We start from the raw sequence: 27,137 nt of genomic DNA, 5'->3' as shown, positions 1-27,137 counted from the left end.
CAGGAGTCACAGTCTCCAGTGACCCAGGTCTTTGATGCTGTTACCTAATCCTGCTTTATTTCCTGCAAGCAACCACAGCATCAACTCTTATCCCGAACAGGAAATTCTGAGCATTCACCGTTTCAGGTCCTTTTAAGCTGATTATGGTTCTTAGAGGTAAGAGATCCAAGGCGTTCCATAATCTACACAATGCAAAGCCTCTCTATTGAACTAGCTTGGCACTGGATTCATAATACCCAATTACCTTTACCTTTTCTAAGTATGATAGAGGGCTCCAGTTAATTCTTTAAATATGCTTGTTAGTGGAAATACCATCCCATCACACACTGATTCTGAAAGTGATAGCTCAAGGTCATTCAGCAGATCGGTAACGACAGAACAAGGAGGCCAGATTCCAGCTCCAGCCAACAGGGGTTCTTGAGTCATATAACCCAAGTCGGTCTCTTTTTCTCTTTGGCATTTTTCATTCTGGACACAGAGCTATGGAATTAAAAATGGAGAGGGGCAAGCTTAAGAGAAAATCATATATTGAACAATAATAAGTGGCATGAACATATAATAAATAACATTTATGAATTCCCTATGAACTGGTTCCCAGCAATCTGAAAGGCACTAGCAAAAGAAAATGCCCTAAATTACCCTATGTTCATTTATTTGGTGTGAAAAACCCCCCAAGAAACCAGAATAAGAATTAGGAGGGAAATAAGATGTCTGAAGAGTTAGGGATTCTTCCATCATTTTCTTCTGCCATTTCTAAAGATTTTGCTTTGAGATTAATTGGGTATAAATTTCTGAAACGCCTTTCTTGGGATATTTGATCATGGCAAGTGGGAGAGACTTCAGAATATTTCAGTCTCAAGTGGGAATAGCTTCAAAGCTATTCACTTTTCTCAGCAGTAGGCAAAAGAATGGTCAGGGAACATTTCAAAGTTGATGAAATCTCTTCTAGTCCAAAGTCCAAAGATCACATATCTACCTCTATAGCTCTTATGCCTACTATATGGTCTGTTGCTTAGTAGATGCTCAAGTTTTTTGTTTGTTTGTTTGTGACAGTTTCACTCTTGTCACCCAGGCTGGAGTGCAATGGCGTGATCTTGGCTCACTGCAACGTCCGCCTCCCGGATTCAAGCAATTCTCCTTCCTCAGCCTCCCAAGTAGCTGGGATTACAGGCACCCACAACCACGCCTGGCTAATTTTTGTATTTTTAGTAGAGACAGCGTTTCACCATGTTGGTCAGGCTGGTCTCAAACTCCTGACCTTAGGTGATCCGCCCATCTCAGCCTCCCAAAGTGTCGGGATTACAGGTGTGAGCCATTGCGCACAGCCAAATCATGGCTTCTTCTCTCTCTCTCTCTTTTTTTTTTTTTTTAATGCCTTCATTTGTATCATTCACCAGTTTCTGTGGTGTAAATCTTCTAGCATAACCAATTTCAAGATACCAGTGGCTTAACAACCAACTCACAACATTTTGGAAGTTAACAATCACTTTCATCACTTTCATAACCAGTAGGAATCAACTCCAGCACACCAGAGGTTGGCTCTCTGTATTCAAAAGCAAGTCAGTACTGAGTGGTTTCAATGCATTTAGCCCTCAAAGGGAAGAAGGGATACTCAGAGTTGGCTTGGGAACAGAAATTCGACAGTATAATAAAGCTTCATGCTTAGAAAAGCACATAGGTGATGTCCTGTGGGAACTACCAAGGGCTGAAACAGTTTTCTGCCTCTAACCTAGTATGAACAATTGAAGAAGTATATATAGATCCCTCCTCTGCATGCTGCACCTCTTCCTCTAAGCAAACGAGAAAGAAACCTTAGCATGCATAAACCCTCTCCAACAGGGCTGAGGTTTGCGTGAACAAGGGAAAAACTCAAATCCAAGTTTGAATGTGCTCGAGCCACAGTTACCAATTTTAGATCTTTGTAATAGTGGAGATTAGATTGAAGAAGGTTATTTCTAATCACTATACTGAAATGCTTATTTGTGACACACCAGGAATACTTTTTTGTGTGTGTTAATAGAAAAACTAAACTCTGTAAAATATTTTTAAAATATTTATTCTGAGCAAATACGAGTGACCACAGCCCAAGGAAAAATACAAACCCAACAAGTTTGGTCCTAAGGTGGTTAAATTACAGATTGACTTTATACATTTCAAGGAGGTAGGTGTCACAGGCAAAAGAATAAATTGATACCTGGAAAGTATACATTGGTTCAGCCGAAAAGGTGGGATATCTTGAAGCAAGGGCTTACAAGTTATAGGTGGATTCAGAGATTCTGTAATCTGCAATTAAAGGAACAAAAATTTGTCTAAAAGCTTGGAGTTAACAGAAAGGAATTAAGTTATGAATACTACATCAGAGTCAGCCACAATATGACATGTTTAGCATGACTTATTGTTTGTCAGCGTGACTTAGCCCTTGCCTTCTTTGGCCTTGGTCTTGTTTATAATTTGGTATCTTATTACCAGTTTGTTCTGTTAGTCTGATGATATTTATTTTAACATTAATGCTGGTCAGTTGTTGTACCTAAAAGGGAGAGAATATAACAAGGCACGTCGGACTCTCCCTTATACTCTCTCCCTTTTGGAGTTTAGGCACAACAGTTTGGAGTTTAGGCACTCCCAGTTTTTAAGGTTTCTCTGGGGTCCCTTTGACCAAGAGGAGAGCTGCTCAGTTGGTGGGGAAGGGGGGTGGTTTAGGATTTTATTTTTAGTTTACATGTATTTTGCAATAAGCATTGTTCACCAAGACAAGTAGATCGTTATTTGCATTTTCCCACAATTTACATCATTCACATAGGTTTTGATAAAAGTTTCTCTACTTCTCATGCTGCTAAGTTAATAGGGTTTCCTATACATGAATGCTTGGGATGAGTATGCTGTGACATGTTCCTCAGAGATACACATTTTCAGCCCAGTGTGACTCCTTTAAGCCAATACATCCTCTTCACAATACACTCTGGACAGATTCAGAGCCAGACACACAGGGTTCTGGTTATAGGTTGCAGGACTGAACCTGGGGCCCAAGTTGCCCCTGAAGCACATATACTTCCTTCCCCAGTTCTGCCCTGTCCTGGTGTGGGGAGCCTTGCTGGGGGTACGAGATGATAGCCATGCCAGCAGGGTTCCTCTAAGGCTTATACCTACTCTACCACGCAAACATCAAATAAAAGGCAGGTCTCAGCCAATTGGTCATTTACACATTTAGTTCCACATCACTCACCTCAGTCTACTTTTTGCATGTCACTTGGTCCCTCTTGTTTTTCCTACTACTCACTTTTCTAATTGTTCCCTTTCTTCTTACCTAAGCTCATTCTGTGAAATCATTCTACTGTGTTTTCTTCTTTTCTCCTAGGCTGACTCCTCATAGTTTACCATAGGAGTTAGCAGACATCTGAGAAGTCAAGAAGTCTGCATTTGTGTCTTGGCTCCTTCACTTCCTGGCTGAGTGACCTTGGGAAAGTAGCTTGATGTCTCTGAGCCTCAGCTTCTTAATCTGCAAAACAAGGTTGCAATGATTCGTTATCTCATGAGTATTGAGGCAAAAATAAGAACATACCATACATGCCGAGTACCCAGCAAATGTTTCTGTGGTAGGTACTTAAATACATTAGATCTTCATAACATTACTTTTATCCTTGATACCACCATTGTCTTCAGCAGATGTGGTGTTTCTATTGCACAATGTTGTCTCAAGTGACTTGGATAATGCTCACAACTCCAGCCGCAGCCCAGCTCTACTTCCAGAAATCTCCTTGGTGAAGGTTCTTGAACGGAGTGTTCATAAGTGCTTTGTAGGTGAGGAGATGCTTATAAAACTCACGCCAAACCCGCTTCCAAGCATAGAACTCTGTAACACTCTGTTCTTTGAGATATCTTGCAAAACTATCTTGAATAAGAAAATCCTTAATGACTTTTTGATTCTGCTTGTCATGTACTTTGTTATTGCTGACACAAAAATATGTCTAGACATTTTTTTCTTCAATTTACATTTTATAAATATTGACTTCTTGGCCTTTAAAATGAATAATGGCCATTGAAACAATCATAATAATAAAATGATTTTATTATTTGTTTTCCCTCTAAAAAGCTGAACCAGAGCTATGCAAGGTGGCCTCTTGTACCTTCTATTGAAGGTCAGTCTTGAGCCCTACTTGAAAGACCTTCTCCTTTTCACTTTCCTCCATTTGTGCTGGGGAAGTAGCCAAGCTCCCGAAATAGGACAGATGCCACCTGGATTTGTGAGATCTGGATACCCTTGAAGGCTGTAACCAAACTCATCTGTCAGAAACAGAGGCTTAAGATTACCTTCAGGGTAAAAAATGCCTTTGAATTTTCCAAGATATGTGAAAAAGAGACTCCATTTATGCAGTTATAGGTGGCTCTGTGTGTCAGGGGAATAAATCACGCTTTATAGGTAATGTGACAAGAGGTTTTAGAGGCATTTGAGAAATCTGGAGAAGGCAGGGGATAGCCAGGAATAAGGAACAAGAAGAGCATGTGGGATTTTCCAATGGACAATTTGAAAGGCCATTGTGTCCAGTCACCGCTGTTAGAACCTTCAGCAGTCCCTGACAGCACCATCACTGTTCCATGCCACTCCATCCCCATCCTGTCTCCTCCCTTCCTTCCTAAACTCCTTCACCAACTCTTGTTTCTGCTTTCCAATTACCCTGCAGTTCTATTTCTGTCTTTGACTTCAAATGGGTGGGTGGGAGGACTACATTTGGCAAAAGGATTCCTAAAAGCTTTGTCCAGATGTCTAAATTCATTTTCTCTCAGATATTTGACTTGTGTCATGTTGCAAGCTGCCTGTTGCCATAAGGGCTTCCTAGAACTAGCCCAGCATTACCACTGTCAAGTTATAAGTCCTCAACCCAACCCTTGCACAGTGAATTCATATTTTGTTCTAGAACCTTAAGGATGATAGCCTGCAAATTTAAAGAAGGAGATTCAAGAGTTGGAAGGTCCCCAGAAGTCATTTTGTCCAATGCCAGAAGCCGAGGACCACTTACAATATTCTTCACAGAGTTGTCTGGCCTTTGACCAAATGCCAGGTAATAAAGATTGCCTCTTCAGAAGAAAAAGAAATGTTTAGGAAAAAGGGGTTGGAAGGAGGTGAAATTTGCATAATATAACTTTTTGTTCCTTTTGAATATCATTGTGTTGTATATATCACTTATTTAAGAAAGTAAACTAAATATTTTGAAAATGTCTTCAGTGTGAAGTTCATTACCCCAAAAGCAGACTGTCGAATTTCAGGTAGCTGGAATTGACAGAAACTTGTTTCTTGGCTGGGTGTGGTAGCTCACGTCTGTAATCCCAGCACTTTGGGAGGTCAAGATGGGTGGGTCACCTGAGGTCAGGAGTTTGAGGCCAGCCTGGCCAACATGGCAAAACCCCATCTCTACTAAAAATACAAAAATTAGCCAGGCATGGTTGTAGACACCTGTAATCCCAGCTACTTGGGAGACTGGGGCAGGAGGATTGCTTGAACCTGGGAGGTGGAGGTTGCAGTGAGCTGAGATCGCACCATTGCGCTCCAGCCTGGGCGACAAGAACAAAACTCCATCTTAAATAAATAAATAAATAAATAAATAAAATAAAATAAAATAAAATAAAATAAAGTTGTTTCTCATGCCGAGGTGAAATCAATGTATTTATGCTTCCACTCTTCTACTTCTCCCCTAATAGGCCTTCCCAGACCCTGAACATTATCTTCATCGCCTGTCTCCTACCAAAAAGGGACCCTATTGATCTATAGTAATAGTACAGAGCCAGCCACTCCCCTCCAATAACAAAAAATTTTCAAATATTTGAAGACAACCAATCTATCTTCCTTTAGTTATTTCTTCTTGAATGCTAGGGAGATCACCCACTTTGCTATGCCAGATCTCTCAGTTAGTTTTAATGTTTGTGTAAAAAAAAGAACTTGTCCCAGGGATGAGATTCCCTTGTGATGTCTTGTTGAATCTGGCCTCCATTGCTCACTGAAGTGTGATGCTTGGGTACAGCCAAATCCAAAGTTTATTCCAAAATAAGGATGTAGCTCTGGTCTTGCTTAACTTTGTCTTGCTTCGAGTGTTTGGGTCTTGCTTAGAGTGTTTGGGACACGGGGGTAATAGAGGATTCTCCCTGATGGTGGACACTTGAGCTTCCTAGCATCCTCAGAAAAATTTACGAGCTTTCATAATAGATTACCACTCATGTTTTTGTTGTAGCCTGTTTCTGTATCATAGATGTTTTGCATAAACTTTCATTTAGAAGTTTATAAAGTCCATAAAATCAGAACACTAAATTTAGTCTTAGATTGGAAAGGCAATAGATGGGACTGAAGCTCTGTCCCCCATGCCTTTCTTGATTTTTATATAATTTCAATAAGCATTGTCTTTCCTCTTCCCCTCATCCCAAGTTCCTATAACTGCTAAAATACAAAGGAAGCACCAAAAGCCTATATTCATGTTAAGAAAACTACATGCATACAAAAGCAACAAAGGGAGAATCTGAAACACATTGAACTATGGACAGAGAGCAATCAGTCACCAAGGATAGCATTAAAATCATGGGGTCCTCTGCACCAGGTGCACGCATAGGTACTGTAGGGGCCAGAGAGTCACTAAAAAATCAACTCACAAAAGGCAGATGAATTGGAGAAAAGGCAGGCAAATTTATTTAACATGTGTATTCAGGAACCTTCAGACTGAAGACTGAAAGATAAAGGGGAAATGGTTCATTTTTATGCTTAGTTCAACAAAGTATGGAAAGCTGTGTAGAAATATGATTGGACAAAATAGGTATGATCTAATGCTAGTAGACTGAGTGGGGAAAACCAGCAAGGCCTGTCTGCCTAGATTCTTCTTAGCCTCAGAGCATGCACTCCTTCCTTCTGAGTTTGGGGCAGAGCCCTCTTTGCAATCGGGGGTCTTATGACCTACAGTCAAACAAGGTAAGTCAGATAATTTCTTTATGGACAGTTTTTACACAGAAAGAGGAAACGTTAGAGTAATATTTTTAGTTTTTATGGCTAGCTTTAGGGAAAAAGGCCTCTGGTTTCTCTGACCCACCTTGGTGAAGAGGGATTCTGGTTTCTATGATTAGTCTCAGGGGAGAAAGGGGACTGGGAGACAAGAGGGTAGCAGCAAGTCAAAGAAAACCTTTTGCTCCTGAGGCTGTTTCTGAGGCCTTCATTCTAGGGTATTGTTTTCTGAGCCCCAACTGTATCCTACCCAGGGCAAACTAATAGGCCTTCCTAGACTCTGAACATTATCTTCATTGCCTGTCTCCTACCAAAAAGGGACCCTACTGATCTATTAACAGATGCCCTTTGAGGTATCCATCCAGTTTGTAAACTTAAAATACTAAGTTCTTCACCAACTGAACCCTCTCTTGGCCATGGGGACCCCAGAGAAACCTTAAAAACTTAATTCCTGGCCATGACAGCAAGAAGGTTGGACCTACCTTGTTATACTCCCACCTTTTGGAGTTTAGGCACAACTGACCAGCATTACTGTTAAAACAGAGATCATAAGGCTAACAAAGCAAACTGGTAATAAGATACCAAAGTATACACAAGACTAAGGCCATAGAAGATAAGGGTTAAGTCATGCCTACAGACTATCAGTCTGGCTACAGAGCATCCTAATCTTAATTTAAGACATTCCTTTTTATTGACTTCAAGTTGTAGATAGAACCTTACTCCTTTAACCAATTATAAATTAAAGCATCTCTAAATTCACCTGTAACCTATAAGCACTCCCCTTCCCACTTCAAGATAGCTTGCCTTTTCAGGTGGAACTAATATATCTCTTCCATGTATTGATGTATGTCTTTGCCTGTAACTCCTGCCTCCCTGAAATACATAAAACCAAAATGTAATCTGACTGCCATGGGACCACTTACTCAAGGATTCTTGGGTTTGTGTTTCTCCTTGGGCACTGGACACTCATACTGACTCAGAATAAACCCTTTTAAAATATTTTACATAATTTGGATTTTTCATTAACAAGTTCCACCCATACACTTTTTCCTCCTGGTTCCCTTATGACCAAGGATATAATTTAGGACTAACTGATGAGAGAAGAAAAGTCTGCAATGATGAGGACTGAGAAGTGGTACAGAGAGGTATGTCTGCCAGCAGAATCTAAGCCACATCTTTAAGGCTCAGATTTAGGCCAGAATATAATTCACCCCTTGGATGTGGCGAGTCCTATAACACCAGGCTTAGCCAGCCTATGGCCCTCATCAGTATGGTAAAGGCTTGCTGGAAAGCTGGTCTTCCAGAGCATCTGCTCTCATCAGAATTGTTAACATGGGAGGAACTAGGTATCTAGAAAGGCATCAAGTGGATTATTGAGGCCTTCTGTGTAAGCCTGTGCTCTTCTGTCTCTGCTTAGACATACCTCTCATCCATCCATCACTCTGACCAATTCACACTGGGCAGTCACCTCCCATTTGTTCACTCAATCCATTTACCCCTAGTTTAAGCTGGAACACGTCAAACATTTCTCACTCCAGGGTTTACCACTAACTAAGCAGAATGCCTCACAGTTTCTGCTTTTACTGTTCTCTGTGAGTGTAGGAATTAGGTCTTTGAGGAATGGAGGGCCCACAGAACTTAGCAGGATAGCAAAGGCTGGGTGGGAGAACAGTATGCACAAAATAGTTATCAATGGAGATTTAGTAGTTGCCTATTATCTGCCTGGCACTGTGCTTGGCATTGGGAAATCAAATGAATAAGACGGTTATAACTTCTTGAATGGAGGAAGCAGACAACTAAACAAGCCATCATGAAATAATATGGTAAGAACAGGGGCTATGAGAGCATCTGGGATCAGCACCTAATCCAGCCCTGGTGAGAGATGAGGTTGAGAAAGGGAATCAAAGAACCATCTGGGGGAGGTGACATCCCAAGGGCAGAGAAGATATTAGTTGATCCCAAGACATGGCAGGGTGTAGGAACAGACAAGAGGTTCAGCAGCCGGCATAACTGGTTAGAATTGAGTGATGTTTCCCTGCATATCAGAATGTTTTACTTATAGCTACTCTGATGGTATTTAATGATGGTGATTAAATACCAATTAGTATTCACATTCAACCTAGGTTTACTTTAGAAAGCCTTCTGTCCTCATCTGAAAAAGAAAGTTTAAAATGTGTCAAGGTCAGGAAAAGCAATGCCCGGGTATCTATCCCCTACTCGCCAGCTCTGGTAGAAAAACAAAGGGCCATCAGCAAGTGTCGGCCACGCTGGAATGTGCTGGCGCAGCTCTGGGGCTCCGGGCATTTTCTCTCCTCTCCCTCTTTCCTCTTTTGGTCTAGTGAGCTTGCAAACTGCCTGCATTCTTGTGAGCTGCCCCTGTCAGGTCTCATACAGGACTCCCTGCTTAATCAGGCACACACACACCATTGCTTTCAAGCAGACTTCCTTCTGGATGCCTCCCCCATTCCCACTGCTCCACCCACACATGCCCTGGGGCCCTTAGAACTGTGGCAGCTCTCTGGAGACAGAAAGTCTGCAAGGGAGAAACCCTTCTCTTGTGGGAGGACCTAAATGGGGGACAGGATATGAGATATGATTGCTAGATCCTGTCCATAGGACTCAGATGAAAGCACAATGGTTCATCCTCTTAGAAACGTCCTTAAAGTTTTCAAAAGAAAGGAGAGGACCTTCCAATCTTGGCTTCCACAGTAAGTATAAATAACATTCTCATAAGCTCAAACTAAAATTTAGCATGGATTATTTTATTTAATCTACACAATAATAACGTGTTTACTATTATTATCCCTCGATGTGCCTCAATTCCTTCATCTGTAAATTGGGGACAATAGCATCTACCTCCTAGTCTTATAGGAATCAACAAATTAATAGTAAATACATTGAAACTATGCCTAGTACATAGTAAGCAGTCAGAAAATATCAGTATGTATTTTTATGAGGAATCTGGGGCACAGAGAGGTTAAACAATTTGGCCAGGGTCACATAGCTTGTAAAATGAGGCCAGGATTCAAACCCAGGTGATCTGGCCCCAGAGCCTGCTCTCCTAATGGCAGCATTATTTGCTGTGCTGCTCTGCTGCACAAAAGAATTAAAGAATAACAAGAAACCAGTGACTTTGGGTGGCTAGAGAGAAGCTGGGGAATCCCTTGAGTTTGTGTAAATTAGTGGCCCTAAAAATATGCTCCCCTGGCAGCATCCTTCCCATTTCCCTAGGAACTTGTTATAAATGCAACTTCTCAGGCTCCATCACAGATCTATGGAATCTCCAACTCTGGGGTGAGACCCAGGATACTATGTTTTAAAGCATTCTCCAGGTGAATTAGAGGCACACTGATATCCCAGAAGCACTGGAGTCGACTTTTAACTGTTATCTCTACTACGCATCCAGCCTCCACAGCAGAACATGGCTTTCAAGTTGCTTCCACTGCATTATGATACTCTTCAACCTATCCCTCACCCAAGTCGGTGATAGAGGTTTTGAAAGGGCTTGGTACAGGGCAATCTTGCAGCAGAGGACTGCAAATGTGAATTATTAGAAATGTGGGCAGTCTGGAAATGTGAATTAACTTTCGGCCTGATGGGCACATCATATGGAGGCCTCTGTTTTCTGAGACGCTAAATCACAGATAGAGAAAACACATTTGGTACCTAGGTTTTTGGGGTGGTTATTGATTTTTTCCCCAAATTCCCTGGAAATATAATTTAAGGGCTGGAGAAGCTAAAAGGAAAGTGACTACATGAATCCTGCCCCCTGGGGAATGTGTCTGTGTGTTATGGGGGTGGGTAGCCGTATGGCCAAGGCCACTGTAGCTTTATAAACGGGGTGAGGTGAGGTGAGATAGCTAAGGTGTCAGAGAACAATTCTGAGTTTTATAAAGATGCAAAAGTAATACAATTTTCTCAAGATCAGGGAAGGGGAAGGGTTGGCCCATGAAAGTTGCTAAACAACTTTCTTTAGCAACTTGATATTCCATGCTGTTTCCGCCAGGCTCAGCCTGCAGCTGCAACCTTCAGAGGGCTGTAAGGAGTATCATTGTTATTACTCAATACTGCCATTTATCGAGTACAGCCCCTGTGCCAGGCACTATTCACTGTGCACGTGCTCATTGTTTTAATTCTCGTAGAACTTGGAGTAGGTATCATTATTTTCATTCTTCTATTACAGATGGATTTGACGAAATTAAAGCACATAAAACTTAAGTAGGCTGGGTGCAGTGGCTCACACCTGTAATCCCAGCACTTTGGGAGGCCGAGGCGGACAGATCTCCTGAGGTCAGGAGTTTGAGACCAGCCTGGTCAACATGGTGAAACCTCATCTCTACTAAAAATACAAAAATTAGCCGGGCTTGGTGGCAGGCACCTGTAATCCCAGCTACTCAGGAGGCTGAGACAGGAGAATCACTTGAACCTGGGAAGCAGAGGTTGCAGTGAGCTGAGATCGCGCCATTGCACTCCAGCCTGGGGTACAAGAGCGAGACTCCGTCTCAAAAAAAAAAAAAAAAAAGTTAAGTGATTTGCCAAAAAACAAACAGTTACCAAGTGGTGGAGCCAGTTGGAACCGAGGTATCGTTTGTATAGATCAGTCCTCACCATGTAATTCTGCCTCTTCAGGAGAGTTTGTGTCCACTGCAGGAGATGAGGAAGTGAGGGAGAGTGGGGAGGAGAATGGGGTGAGAAACCCAAGCCCCTCTGTTGATCCTGGGGCTAGACTGACTCTCCAGCGCTGCCTCAGCCAAACACTGCCACATCAATCTTCTGGACTGGAGTTTGACACTTTCGCCTTACTCATCAGTCAGGTGACAATGACACATGCAGGCCTTTGCCAGGGAGCATCGAGACGGGTATCAAAGTCTAGCCCTCCAGCACTGTGTTTTATCAACCCTGACTGAGACTAGAGCTCAAGCAGGCACCCACTTCTTGCAGAGCTGTCCTGGCTTCAGGGAGTTTGGCTCAAGTCCCAGCTGCCTCTCTTCTCAATAGGAAATTGTCACCAAGCGCATTATAGCTGGAGGGATGGGCATTTCTCTTCATGATTGCCATTTCAGCTGAGGAGGCTGGATTGACAGGTATAACCAGATTTTCCCCACCTGCCTACCCTTTCCTAGCAGGCAATCAGAGGCTTCTTACTGAGTCTTTCCTTCTGGGTATTTTACAAAGCTGGGGGCGTGGGGACCTTTCTGGTTTTCTCTGGGGGAAGAAAATTAAAAGCCAAAAGGCCTCTCCTTGGGAAATTGCAGGCATGTGCCAAGGTTCTCAGAAAATTGCCAGCTCACCTCTCGTGACAAATGACCTCTCCTGACAAATAGCCAATAGGCTTTCAAAACAGCAGTACCACTGACTAACAGCGAATGTTCTCTTTTTATGGAACACAAGGTGTTCACAGGTGAGAGCAGATCTCCTTCCTTCTGCAGACGTGGGGCTGTGGAGAGCAAGTGAGGACTCTCATACTCATTTTACAGAACAGGAAAATAGAATTACCCCTTCATAGAGAGGCTGATTCATTTATATAACTCTGCTAATGCCTGAAGGAACTGGCAGCTCGAGATGGGCACAGGACCCAGACCCAGGATCGCTGTGAATGCTTTCTGAACAATGGTAATACCAGCCATGGATCAACTCCATCACTGGGCACTGCTTAGACGTGTGACTCTTGGCCTCTGAGCAATATGTGCTTTGTTTCCTACTTTGAGGCCAATTTTAAACTTTAATGTGTGGAGCAAAAATTATTTTTTCCCTATTGGACAGTCTTTAAAACCTGGTAAAAATATAAGAGGCTTTTGTTACCTGGACCAGGATCTGAGGAAAGGCTCATTCCCTAGGAGAGAACTCTGGAACAAACTGTCCCTTTTACCAGAGCTGATGCAGCCCCTGTAAATCCCTTGGTAAGGACTTAAACTATTCTGATCAATTAGCTTAAAATCCACCAGTTCTTAAACACTTTCTCCCCCACTTCCTCAGGGAAGCCTTCCTCAGTCCCCAGTTCTAGAGGAACCCTTCCTTGCCTTTAATTTTTGAGAGTTTTATTGTCACCTGGGTATTAAAGAGCTTCTGTTTGAGAAGCAGGCTGTCACTTCTGTCTAGGTCAGGCTTTTCTTCACAGCAGGTTGTGAGCCAAAAATTCCTGAGCCTATGCTGGAGGGACCCCAGGTAACCCCTGAGACTGCTGCTGTATTTGAGCAAATCTTTACTGAGAGCCTTTTATAAGCCAAACTTGATGTAGACCTAGGAGATACACTAGTGATTCAAACAATTATTCTTGCCCTCACAGTGCCTACATTCTAGGAAATATAAATAAATTAATTTTAATATGGTGTATCAGGAAGTGATTCTTGCTACGGAGAAAAGCAAGGCAGGGATGAAGTAGCTAAGAAGACTGATCGTGGGGCCTGAGGGGATCCAGACCAGGTGTGGGTCATTGGGTAGGATTACTTTTGGCCTGAACTATCACTGCTTTCCTGGCCCCTAGTCCCTGTGCTTTTACCAAGAGTGCCTCCTTTTCTTTATTAAATAAGAGATGGGGGTCTCACTATGTTGCCCAAGCTGGTCTCTAACTCCTGGCCTCCAGCCATTCTCCTGCCTTGGCCTCCCAGAATTCTGCCTGACAGCATGGGCCACTGTGCCTGGCCCCAAGAGTACCTCTTAATGCCTGCCTCTCTTCCTTCGATTCTTCTGTTCTTCTCACTTTCTCCACCACCAAAAATTGTGCCTTCAACGCTATCCTCCAAATTCTCCTGATCTTTAAGGACCAGCTCAAGCTACAGCCTTTCTCCAACTCCTCTGACCGCTCCCTTCTCTGAGCTCCATGAAAAGCATTAAGCCGCACAAGTGATATTTGATCTTGTCTTCTATTGTTTCCTAAGTGCTTCTTCTGTATTTTTCTCAACTGATTAAAAGCTGTGACAAATGGAAGTTGAGATCCCAGCATATGGCTTTGAATACAGGAGGTGTTTAGTAATCATACCAGGTGGACTTAGTCAGCTCTCAGTGCAATTTGGTAAAAGCTGACTCCTCATTGCATTTTAGGAAGCTACAGCTTTTTCTACTCAAGTCCTGAACCACTCCTCCAATATCTCTCAGCAGAAACTTTACTAGCATCCATCTGAAATGAATTTGCTCAAATTCCCTTCTCAAAACCTCAAAATTAAAATCTGTATTTTCACCATTTTCCTCCTGTTTAAGAGAGAATTATTACAAATTCTTGCCCAAGACTAACTGCTTTATACACACTTTCCAACCATAGCCACTCATACGCTCTGGGATCTTATTCTCTTTATTATTCAGAAATTCTTATTCATCTCTTAGGGTGCTGGGTCCTTCTTCTTAGTATCCAAGTGAGTTGAAATCTTTCTCATTAAAAATAAGAAAAAGTCTTAATACTTCTTCCTTAATGGTTTGGTTACTACAAAATTATTATAAAAGGAAAGGTAAATGAATTAAAACCTGGACTCTTGAACCAGATTGCCTATAGTTTAATTACCAGTTCTGTTGTTGCTATGTGGCTTTGGGAAATTTACTTAACCATTCCATGCCTCAGTTTCCTCATCTGTAAAATAGGGATAATAATAATAACTCTTTCATAGGGTAGTGATGAGGATGGAATTAATTTTCATAAACTACTTAGAACAGTGCCTGGCATTCTATAAGTGCTATGTGTTTGATATTTGACATACATCATTATTAAGCCTTAGCTATTATTCTTTCTTTCATTTCCTTGGTCTTATTTCTTTCTTCCCAAAGCTACCATCCAATCTTCTGTTTCCTTTCATCACCAATTTTTTCAAAAGGACAGCCTACAATGCAAACTCTCCACTAACTGTTACCATTTTCTCATGTCCCTTTCTCTCCTCAACCCACTAGAATATTGAAAGTTCCCAATGGGCTCTTAAGCTTCTAATCCAAAATTTCATTTCCTTTCATTTGACATCTAGTATCCAACTTGGAATTTCTTCCTTTGTTTTTCTTGCCAGTTCAGCTTCTCCTCAGCCAACTCCTTTCCTTTCCCAAGAGACTCCATCCCAAGGGGTCTCTTGAGCTTCTCTCATACTGCATTCTCTTCCATTGATGTTATTCACACTCCTGTCTTCACTTACTGCCTACATTCCATTGACTTTCACACCTACTAGGACTGACATTTTTCCCTGAGCACCAGCCCCTAAGTTTGACCAGTTATACAGATAGATGCCATATCAGATACTCTTCTGGTAGATTAGAGTTCATCTATATTCTAGATTCTACATCTAGAAGATTTAGAACAGGTAAATCTTCTCCCTGTCATGTATTGCTTCAAATCTCTGTTTTGGCACCCAGTTGCAAACACCAGAAACCTTAGGGCCTTTGTGGTTCTGCATCTGGATGTGCCTTTATATTTCACAAATCAGTTTTCACATCCCTTAGGTCATTTACTCCTCACAATGACCCGAAGAGCATTATTTGATTACGTGATTTTGTAAGGCTTAATTTGAATGAGTATTTTTTCCCCCAGAATGACAACATAAATACGTTTTCCAATTCTTTTAAGAAAGAAGTAATTCCCTTCTACAGAGGAAGAAAATAAGTTTTACAGAAGTAACAAATTTTTCTAAGAAGTTGTAAGGGTCAAATGAAATAGTACATGCTGTGAAACTTCATATACCTTAAAACATCATGTAAATGCAAAGTTTTCTTGATTATTAACATTATGCTAAATTATTGGTGACACAGCTAATTGGTAAATGTCATAAGAAGAGTATTAAGTGTATAGAAATACAGAGGTGAGGGAAATCAGTTTAGTTAGGGATGATAAGGATCTTGGAAGAAGAGTAGGATTTTAATAGATGGAGAGCGTGATGGAGGACCAGCTTCTCCATGTCTCATTCTGGTCTACCACCTTTACATCTGTCCTTAATACAAAGCTGACTTGAGTGATCCTTTCTTAGCACTTCTAGGTAATGGCTGGAGGTTTCCTCCAAATGTAGTAGACAAATGTGAGGCACCTTTTATAAGAACATTAGGACACTAACTCAAAGGTCACCTTCTTCCGAGGGGGTTAAAAACCATTCAAGCTGCCTGCAGCAGCTCATACTATACCACCCTCCATGTGGACAAGGAACACATGGGAACAAGGAACATAGGGAACAAGAGTGTGTGCAGGACAATGAACTGAAGAAGTTTCACTGACACATGGACATAGCCAAAGTAAGTGTTTCCAAATCATGAAACCAGAAGCAAAAACAATTCCTATAAAGGATAGTGTGATGACAGTTAGCTCAGGGTCAGGCCCTGGAGTGTGCTGTTTGGGAATCACCTTGCATACTGAAGCCTGTGTAATGTTGAAAGGGTCATATAGAAATCTGGGGGATATTTTGCGGTAAGTCCATTGATAGTAACAGAAAAGCTAGCTTTGAGGAGATAACTTTTATCCTATTAATATTAGATTACTTTATTATTCATAAATTTGAGTTGAGATTTGGTTACATTGGAATAAAATGGGCTCTTGCAAACTTACTGAGTTACTATAAACCAAGGCATTATCTAACATCAGGAAGAAGATACTTCAGACAACCTCTCCACTTTGCAGCAGCTATTACCCACATCTGAAAGATCATCCATTCTTCTAAAGTTTGGTCACTGCAAAGCCACCCCATTACTATCGCAATAATGTATATGTTATATACAGTTTCAATTCTGACTGTTGCACAGAGAAGCAAGACAGAGGAAATAATTCTCTATCAAAATCAAGTTGAAGAGTGTACAAGTTATATTTCAGTTTGATGACCTTTAAAATGACCTGATGCAAAGTCTAGCAGTTGCCAACCTGATTGGGCTTGAATAGGATGCATTCGGAGACTCAGTCCTTGCCTCCACAGCTTCTCCAAGTGCTTGAGAAAAGGGCTAGATTTAGAAAGAGGAAAAGGAAGAGGAAGAGCATGCAGGGGACATGATGGGAGCAGAGAATCAAAGGTCAGGATGTACATGATACACTAGGGAGATTGAGTGGATAGTTAAATTGGCTTAATGTCCATCAGCATGGAAAGAAATTAGGGAAGAAGAAGTTGGCCAGAAATTGATATCAAAATGACCAGCAAGCTTTTCCAAGCATCATTTTCTGCAAAGATAAAGTGATAAGGTAATAATGACAATGATAATATCATACCCAGTACTTACAAAAGCCATCTTTCAAGGGTCTCAGAGCCTGTTAAAATGCTGCATTATTTATCTTCTCAACAATTCTGTGAGGCAGGTAAAAGGAAGTATTATCTCCATTACGTAGGTAGTAAAACCAAGATAGAGGCAGTTAGAATCTTATTTCCACATCCCTGTAGCGAACCAGCTGGTGTTCTTGGTCTGAAGTGCAGTCACTCCATTTAGGCTACCTTTTCTAGGGCCAATTTTCCTTGTTAATGTGTAGAGAGGGTCCCAATTTCCATTCTATGTAACTCTATAGATGTTTATCTCTTCCAACCCTTAAAAGTGACTGAATTTAAAGCCATATCTCCACTTTGTCCCTTGGTAAGGCAAACGGGTTGTATATTCTCTTTTGATATTGCAGGTATCACTCACTGATGCCTAAAATGCAATCTTTGTGTCTAAAGGTAACAGAGTCAAATGACATATAGTTTATCAAAGTGAATTTTTAGACTAATATAGGTTGATTCCATTAATCTATCAAAGTTTTTGCCTTTGAATTTCACCAGTCTCTCTCTTAGTGCTGTTTCTGCCTCATCCTCCAACCCCAACACCAATAAGGCATGACACATAATCGCAGACACCAATGACCAAATCTAATGAAGGCAACATAATGGTCCACAAGCCTTCTCAACTAAAGCTACTTCTGGCCTTTGGTTCTCCATAGCCCACTGTAACAGATTGGACCTCCTGCCCAAGTGCTTCTTGGAGACCATTTTACTTACTCTGAGGGCAAATGTGAGGGTTAACTAAAGTTTCTCCTATGTCCAGAGCTGGGTTGAATGGCAGCCCAAACTTTGACCCCTTCAGGGTCAGCTGAGCTTGCCAAGAGATTCCTGGTCATATTGTACCTCTTCATGCTTCGCAAGGCCAATCGATATTCCTTTCATTGATCGAATGAAGATTTCTATTGTGCCAGGCTCATTCATGTTAAGTCAACAAGACATATAGTGTCGTGATTGGCCATGGCTTGTACTTTGCTTCGTAGGTGTGCCTGAATCAAATTATCTGTGCCTAATACCAAAAGGGCAACATAACATAACAGAAAGAGTGTGAACTTGAGTCCTGCAGACCTCAGTTTCCAATTCTGCTGGGCCTACTGGCTATGTAACCATGAACTCAGAACTCAATAAGTAAACTCTTTGAGACTCAGTCCACTGTTTTAGTCTTTCTCTGCAGTGCCTGGCAGAGTCTTAGACACAAGGTACATGCTCAATTAGTGCTTGTCACCTTGATTTGACTGAACCTGCCTATAGGACACAGCAGCAAGTTTACAGCTTCTCCTTCCAAGCTATGTCTAGGTCAAAGCCATCAGTGAGAAAAACAGACTCTGGCCATAGGAATTGTTTCTGCAGTAGTTGAACACCAGTTGTTACTTATTTTTCTCTTCACGTTCTTATTAGACATAAAGCCCTCTCCTACCTGACAGAGCACTTTATGAAGTTGAATAAGCTTACAGCCTGCTATGACGTTGGAATGTAGGTCAAACTTCTCAGCAGAAACTCCTGAAGAATATATAAGAGCCCTGCTCCTCCCTTATGACACCTATAGTGGCTGGCATGGGAAGAAACATAAAATGGAAATAAACAGCCCATACCTGTAAAGCCTAAGGCGGAGAGAGATGGTCTCTATGAGACATGGGACAATCTGGTTATTTAGGTCAGGAGGGTAGTGGAGAAAGAGCAGCAGTGCAGGGCCCATCTTGGCCATTGCCAAGATGACAGCATGGTCCCTCCCTTCCTTGGTAGCCCTCCCAACACTTCCCTACATATATCCCAAGATCCAGACAAAATGAACTACTTGACATTTCCTGAAAGTGCCTGTTTCTCCCTCCCCACCCCAGGCTTTTGTATGTGCTATTGTTCTGCCTTCTGAGAATGCCCTTCTCATGCCTGACTTTCTGCTACTCATCCTTCTGGGCTCAGGTTGGTATCAATTCCCTTCCTCTTGTAAGTCTTCTTCCTCCTCACCATTGCAGACTATGTTCTTATAGTACCTTCTCCCATCCTCATATGTCACATGCAATACTGTAATTGTTAATTCATGGGGCTGTCCCCAGGATGATGACAACAACAACATAGATGTCATCTACTGAGTGTTTACTGTGTTCCAAGTACTATACTTTATGTCATTAATTCTCACATCAAACTTGTGAAGTAGGACTATTATTTCCATCATATAGATGTGGAAGATAAACTTTAGAGAGGATTTGCATACATTAACATAGTTAATAGGAGGCAGGATCAAGATTAGAACACAGATCTGTCTGACTTTAAGTCTGTTATTTTTCCCACTACATCATGAAGTCTTCCATTTGGCTGTGCACAGCTTGAGGGCAGGGACCACATCTTTCATCTCTGTAGCTCTAGCATCCAGCACCTAGTGCCTAGAATGCAGAAGCTTTTACTAGGTGCTCAACAATATGTTTGATGAATCAATGGATGAATGGCAATAAATGGCCATATCAGCCAGATTTATCTTGGTCCTGATAATCTCAATGTATATTTCTTGGCTCTGGATATCCATTTGGGAGTATCAGTTAAGCCTGAAGTAAAAAGACAATTCAAGTGCAGCTGCAAGAGAATGTTCTGTAACTTGTTTATAAATATATGAGATATAATTTAACTGGGCTGAGTTATTGGAAGAGAGAGCTCTGTAAAGCAGGTCAAGCATCCAGTGAAGAAATGGACACAGATAAATTATTTTTACTCCCCGGAACTCCCTCAAAGGGTTTAACAAAGTTTACTATTCTGCTGAGGCAGAACCTTAGACAAAGAGCTTGACCTTGTTTGCACAATAAACAAGTGGTCTCTAGTACGGGCTAAGCCTCCCAGCTAGGCAGTTACTGTTTAGAAAACAGGTCTGGACTCAGAACTAGTTGGAAGCAGTTTCTCTGTTGGAGTGGGAGGAAAGAACAGGCTATTTTTGATGGAAACGATACACCTGAGAAGAGGCTGTTAACCCACCCCTAGCCACAGGCTGATTAGAGGCAGTATCTGAACTAGAGTCTGGCAACTCCTCAAAATTCTCCTTGCCTACCAGGTAGTGGTTCTCATCTGTAGAGGACAGACTCCAAGGAACTAGTATCTTCTTCAAGCCTCCTTTCTGAGCAGTGACATAAGAGACTGTTTCTTCCTGTTCCTTGGGGAAAATTCTCCCTACGAAAAGAAATGCATTTGTTGATTTTCGTAGAATTTGGATTTCACATCTTAGCTGAAGCCCAGGCCTCTTTTCAGTACTGACTTCCATTGAGATTAAGCACGAATGGGTCCTAACATAACTCATGAAAGAGCCAGTTTCCCCCTTGCAAAATAAAAGTTGATATGTCACCTAAAACTACCCAATTTTTCTCAGGTAAAAATACATAATGTCAGAGCATGCCAATTACCATAGTGCTTGTCTTCTATCTCTAGGTGTCTCTATTGGTAGGCTATTTCCCTTGAATATCTGTGGATTTAGATGTTATATGTTTTCTAGTCAGAACTGGGCCTAAGTGTATTTGTGGCCATGGTCTTTGTTGAAGAGAACACCTTTCTTAGTGTACTAATTAATGTAATGACCCCTGAGTTAGCCATTATATCTCTGTTGGCTTTTCCGTAATAAATTTGTGCTCTAGGACCACAGGCAATGGCAAAACCCCAAGCTTGGAAGCTGCTTGGTAGTTTACTGGTGGATCTCTAAAGAGTAGATCTTTATAGAAGATGAGTAAAATCAGGCTAGATGTGGTGGCACATGTCTGTAATCCCAGCATTTTGGGAGGCCGAGGCAGGTGGATCACCTGAGGTCAGGAGTTCAAGACCAGCCTGGCCAGCATGGTGATACCCTGTCTCTACTAAAAAATAATAATAATACAAAAATTAGCTGGGCATAGTTCTGGGTGCGTGCAGCAACTTGGGAGGCTGAGGTAGGAGAATCACTTGAACCCAGGGGTGGAGGTTGCAGTGAGCTGAGATCGCACCACTGTAGTCCAGCCTGGGTGACAGAGTGAGACTCCATCTCAAAAAAAGAAGAAGAAGAAGAAGATGATGACTAAAGCCATCTATTTATTTACTCAGCATTTATTAAATATGTAGTATGTGCTAGGCAGAGTGCTATGGAGCTAAGAATATAGATACTTAAGACATTTATTTACCCTCAAGGGGAGTTATCGTCTACTGGAGAAGTTTATGGTTTTAACATGGGAATTTTCACTTTAAAAGTCATTTGGTTCATTTTGAATCAGAATACATCCAACCACCGAGGTTGCCTACTTAGAGGATCAAATTGCTGCTGTAAATCTTGGATACAAATATATTCCTCTTAATAAAAGAAGCTCACCTAAAATTTTAGGAAAATGACAAGGCAATTTCTGAGGTGCCAAATGAATACATCAGGTAAGTAAGCAGGTCTACTTCCTAGAAAGATTGCCTTCTGACTAGTAGAGTGGAGGGCTTAGCGTCTTAGTGATTTATTCCTGAATTAAAACTAGATTTTACATATATATATATGTAAAATACATATATATATGTAAAATACATATATATTTATATATATATGTATTTATAAAGTACATATGTGTATATATATGTACTTTACATTTGTAAAAGGAAAACATTACTGTTACACACTGACACCACATAGAGTAATATTGTTCCATAATACTCATTACAATAGGGTATTGTTACCTGTTACACTGTGTGTGTAGAGTAACAGTGATTGGATATAAGTCTGAAGACCTGACTGCCACTATCAGAATAATTTTTTAGCCACTATCAGAATAATCTTACAGAGCCCTCTTGACCTTTTTAAACTCTAGATTTCTTTGTTTATGAAATGTGGTTATATCTAATCTACCTGCCTCATTTGATAGTATAAAGGATCAAATGAGACCTGAAAATGTAGATACTGCATTTTCTCCATACCCAGTAATCAATCCTGCAAATCCACTTCCAAAATCCCAGTTCACAGAGATCACGTTCAGAGAGAGGGAAGTGATGGGAGGGAGGCTGCACTGCTCTGGCCAATCGCTGTGAGGAAAGAGAAACTAGAGGTAAATTATGTGCTTTCATTGGCTAACCATCCCGCAGAGTCTGAGTCTCAGTGGATCATTAGCCTTTATTACAACAGAAGCAGGTTTTATCAAAATCTTTGCTGCGTATTTCCCTGTTTCTGACTACGTGTCTAACTCATGAAAGATACTGGACTTCAAAGATGAAAAAGGCAGGGGCCAGGCGCAGTGGCTCATGCCTATAATCCCAGAACTTTGGGAGGCCAAGGCGGGCAGATCACCTGCGGTCAGGAGTTTGAGAGCAGCCTGGCCAACATGGCGAAACCCCATCTCTACTAAAAATAAAAAATAAAAAAAAAAATAGCCGGGCGTGGTGGCACGCGCCTGTAGTCCCAGCTACTCGGGAAGCTGAGGGAGGAGAATCGCTTGAACCCAGGAGGCGGAGGTTGCAGTGAGCTAAGGAGTCACGCCACTGCACTCCAGAATGGGCAATAGAGACAACGTCTCAAAAAAAAAAAAAGAAAAGGAAAGGAAAAAAAGAAAGAAAGAAAAAAAAAAAAGAAAGAAAAAGGCAAACCTGTTTTCAAGGAATATTGCACAAAGGAGATGACCCCTTAGTGGAGGTCAGGGAGGAATAGTGCACAAAACAGACAATGGAAAAATATAGGTTTTTTTTTTTTTTTTTTTTTTTTTTTTTTAATCTGAGACAAGGTCTCACTCTGTTCCCAGGCTGGAGTGTAGTGGCACAATCACAGCTTACTGCAGCCTCGTCCTCCCAGGCTCAGGTGATCCTCTCACCTCAGCCCACCCTTCCCTCCCCTCACCCAACTGGGTACCTGGGACTACAGGTGCATGCCACCATGCCTGGCTAGCGTTTATATTTTGTGTAGATACAGGGTTTCCCATGTTACCCAGGCTGATCTTGAACTCCTGGACTCAAGTGATCCTCCTGCTCCAGCGTTGCAAAGTGCTGGGATTACAGGCATGAGCCACCACACTCAACCTATAGATCTTTATTAGTTAATTATATCAGAGTCAAGATTAATTCAAATCAAGATTAATCAAGATTAATTCAAAACATTAGAAGATATATTTGAACAAATACTGAAAAATTACTCTGATCACCTGATGAGATGCATCAGGCCTCAATTCTTACAGAGCTAAACAACAGATCTCCCAGAAAAATGGAGTTCCTCGTCTGATTTGGGGATGGCTTGGATCTCATCCTCACACTTTCTCAAATGTGAAGTTTCTCATGTTCAGATTTTAAGAATCCTTAAGGAGACAATAATCAAAGTTGTAATGAGACATGAAGAAGAAATAAAATTATAGAAAGAACTCTGGAAAATAAGAGAAACAGGTGGACAGCTTCAGGGGAATTTGTAATGAAAGAAGGATGGCAGATCATGATGTGGACTCAAGAAATTAGCTATGTACAGTATTCATTTTGCAGCAATTATGTTACTAATTACTATACTATACTATAAAAGTAGTCTAATGATTATAAAAAGCTAACATTTAGATGCATGTCAAATTGCTGATAAATGTTTTATCAAATTTAAATCTTCCTTTATAGTGTCTAATTATAATTTGGCCCAAAACTAAGTGTGATAATACTGAATGCTGAATGGATGAAGACTTGTCCTTGACCTTCTTCTATCGCCCCTTACAGTCCTTTACTCCACTGCATCTTTGGGCACCACACAAGACCTGACTTTCTTGGTGAGAACCCCGTGGTCCAAACCTCTCCCCACACAATACACTTCATTAGCACTTGGGTTCTGGATCCAACTACTCAATGGCCCTGCTCTCCACAGAGGAAAAGAGCCAATAAATTAACTGCATAAAACTCCCATTAAAGAAGAAAATAGAACTAGTCAAGAAACACAGAAGAATTTAGAGGGCTAAGAAGAGAATGAGAAAAGTCAAAGAAGGGGTGAGATTCAAAAAGGAGATGGTAATTTACTAGGCCAAATGCTGAAGAGTAATGTTGAACAACTGAGGAGTTAGGTTTGTTTATTAGAAATGTTGAGCTAAGAAGAATGAGAGGAGAAAAGACAGAGTGCAATACATAGAGAAAAAAGGCAGCTAGTAAAGAAATGGAGATGGGGTTATAATCATAATGATGATAATGACAGCTAATGTTTATTGGAGAGGTTTAGTTGTGTGTCCAGCATTCCACTGAACACTCGGCATGCAGGTATATTATTATCCCCATCTTAAAGATGAGCAAATCACAACACAGACTGAATAGTAACCTACACAAGTTGATTTACAACATTACATTCCTGATAATCTGGAACTGATGAAGTTGAAATTCAAATTCAGGTTTGTGCAACAGTTTTGACTACTAGGTTATTGTGCCTCTCTTTCTTTTTAGAGATTTATTTAAGTCAGAGGAAAAAATAGTTTTATCTTTATCTTACAAGAGAAATGAAGTTAGGGTGACATTTTTAGATTAAGACAGGAAAGATAAAATAATACATGTGACCAGATGGGAGGAGAGCAGTAGACATGGAGGTTGAAGATACAAAAAGACAAGTTCTAATTGATGGGAACTTGGAAATTATGGGACAAAATTTCCCACGGAACCAAAAAGGGCTCTGATTACAAACACAGTTGGGTAAGTTAACTTGAGACATAAGAAAAGGAAGAAAATAATCACTGGGCTTGATGAGTAGGAAATAATGTTGTTTGAAATAGCTTTATAACTTAGATTTCACAGAGGAAGTCAGTTGTTAACAAATATCCAGTTATTCCTTTTATGAGTTATGCATCCTGTCAAGTAAAGTCAACAAAAGCATTGCTTGTCATTTCTAATTATTTTCTAGAAACTGATTAAATAATAAAAAACAATTTATCTGTCACTACTCTATTATGTTAAATATTATGTTGCTCCTTTCATCTGAGAAATTATATGCTTCTGTCATCTCTGAATAGTTAGGGCATGTAAATTGGAACTCGTTTGATTCCAAAGGTCAGAAGCTCAAATTGAACTAGCTTAGGCAAAAAAGGATTGCGTTGTCTCACAAAGTCAAACCCCAGAAAGCACAGGGAATGTCCAGTCTCAGGAAAACTGGTGATGGTCAGAAACAAATAATAAAAATCTACTACCTAAGTGTAGTCACTTCTTTCACAGATGCGAAAAGTGAAACACAAAGGCATTAGAAAATTGACTCCGATCTTTGTGAGTTAGAAGCGATAGTAGATATAGATCCTTTTACCAATGTCCATGTTAAGTTATTCTAACTATCGTGTTAAAAACTGGAGTTAGCTTTGGTTTTAATTAGTTCTCCAGTTTTATTTTTCATAAACAAATAGCAGTATGTGATTAGGTGTTCACATTTCTGGGTACAGTCTTAAGAGTATGTCTGGGTATTTCTAGGTACATCCTCAGGAGTACTTCCGGTTATTTCTGGATATATCCTCAAGAGTCAGCTTCCCTCTACTTCCCATAAAGTACTAGGAAAATACTCATAATAAATTTATCTTGGCCAGCAAGACTCTTCTTGCTACAGGCCTGTCTTCATCTGGATTAGCCATGGTGATCTCAGTGAGAACCCCGCCTACAGAGTCACAATGAGTGAGCTGAGGAATAGGAAACTTCAGCTCCACCTGGTCTGCTGACACAAGCTTTTGTGCTATCATTTCATCTTTCATGGCTGATTTAAGGGAGGACTTGCTTCCTTTCCAGCCCTGAGGAAGAATATAGACATTTAGACATTCTAAAACATAGACATCATATGTTTAAGTTATATCCCTCAACTTTAAATATTCTAAAGGTATTGTCATAGTTCACACAGCTTAAGGATATTTTTCTCCTCGTTAATGAAAGGAGTTTGCAAAAGTAATTAGTGAATAGTTAGAAGTAAAGCAGAATGTAAGGACACTATCATTATAAGTAGAATTTTGGAAATACGTGTACAAGGAAGGAAGGAAATACAGACTTAAATAATTATATTTATGTCTAATTTATTGTGTGCAGATCTTAGCCAGGGATACAGAAAAGATTAGATTCATTACTGAGAAAAAGTCATACAAGGGAACTTTACTATTGATCTCCAGATTAATAGAACACAACACACCAAACATATTCTTCAACCACCTGAATTGCTTTAAGGACTAAAAATAGTCCTAATGGATGTTTTTCAAGCATTTTGTGTTCTCTTCTACTCCATTGATTCAGATTCACGTTCAACTGATTCTGAACATTTAGTGAACATCCAGATTCAATATTTACTAAATGACTACTTGGTACTGGGCACTTTGCTAGATACTGCTGTTACCTCATTCGATTCTCACTTCAACTCCAGAGGAGTCTCATTATTCTCAGTCTGAAACTGCCATTGCAAAATTATAACCGAGACAGTGAAAGAGATCTGAACTTATCAATTTCATCTTGCTTCTAACCTCCAAGCTGTCCTTGTTCATTCCTGGGTGTACGCTGAACTAATTTTGGGAGAAACTTATTTTATAGTTTGAGACAAAGATGATAACAGCCCTTTCTCAAAACAAACCCCCTTCTTGCCTGGGGACCAGAGTGCCTTTGCAGGGATAACAAGTTAGTCAAAAGATTAGAAATTATGGTTTAGGAGTCATGCAGCGGGAGATTACAAAATTCTGACCCTTCCCAAATTTCTCCTGGGGATAAAAATCACTATTGTAAAGCCTGAAACCAGTGCTGGAGATATTTTGCCGACCCTGCACTTGATGGATAAACTGGCTCCATCAAGTGCACCACCCAGATGGATAAACTGTCTCATCTGATTGGGGATCCCACTGGCTTCCCCTCACCTACCAAGCTGTCCTTAACAACTCAGATCCCTGAATGCTCAGGGAGACTGATCTGAGTAATAGTAAAACTCTGGTCTCCTGCACATTTGGCTCTGTGTGAATTACTCTTTCTCTATTGCAATTCCCGTCATGAAAAATTAGCTCTGTCTAGGCAGCAGGCAAGGTGAACACATTGGGTGATTACAATTTTACAGAGTC

At 40.8% G+C, this 27,137-nt stretch overlaps 1 long non-coding RNA gene across 4 annotated transcripts in view; it reads right to left on the bottom strand.

Moving 5' to 3' along the window:
• Positions 1-2,076: 2,076 nt before the first annotated feature.
• LOC103230578 (uncharacterized) overlaps positions 2,077-27,137 on the bottom strand; it is a 42,771-nt gene continuing 17,710 nt past the window's right edge. For 2 of the 4 annotated variants that reach the window (XR_012091287.1, XR_012091289.1), the window contains 3 exons: positions 22,060-22,164; positions 20,198-20,316; positions 2,077-3,496 (listed from right to left, as the gene is read on the bottom strand). This is a non-coding gene — a long non-coding RNA (uncharacterized lncRNA). The remainder of the gene's footprint in view (positions 3,497-20,197; positions 20,317-22,059; positions 22,165-27,137) is intronic. The other 2 variants (XR_012091288.1, XR_012091290.1) reach the window with 2 other exon arrangements.

This window comes from Chlorocebus sabaeus, chromosome 25, assembly GCF_047675955.1.
Source record: "Chlorocebus sabaeus isolate Y175 chromosome 25, mChlSab1.0.hap1, whole genome shotgun sequence".
Lineage (NCBI taxonomy): Eukaryota > Metazoa > Chordata > Mammalia > Primates > Cercopithecidae > Chlorocebus > Chlorocebus sabaeus.
The sequence above is the reverse complement of the archived record's forward strand: the minus strand, read 5'-3'. Positions and strand labels throughout refer to the sequence as shown.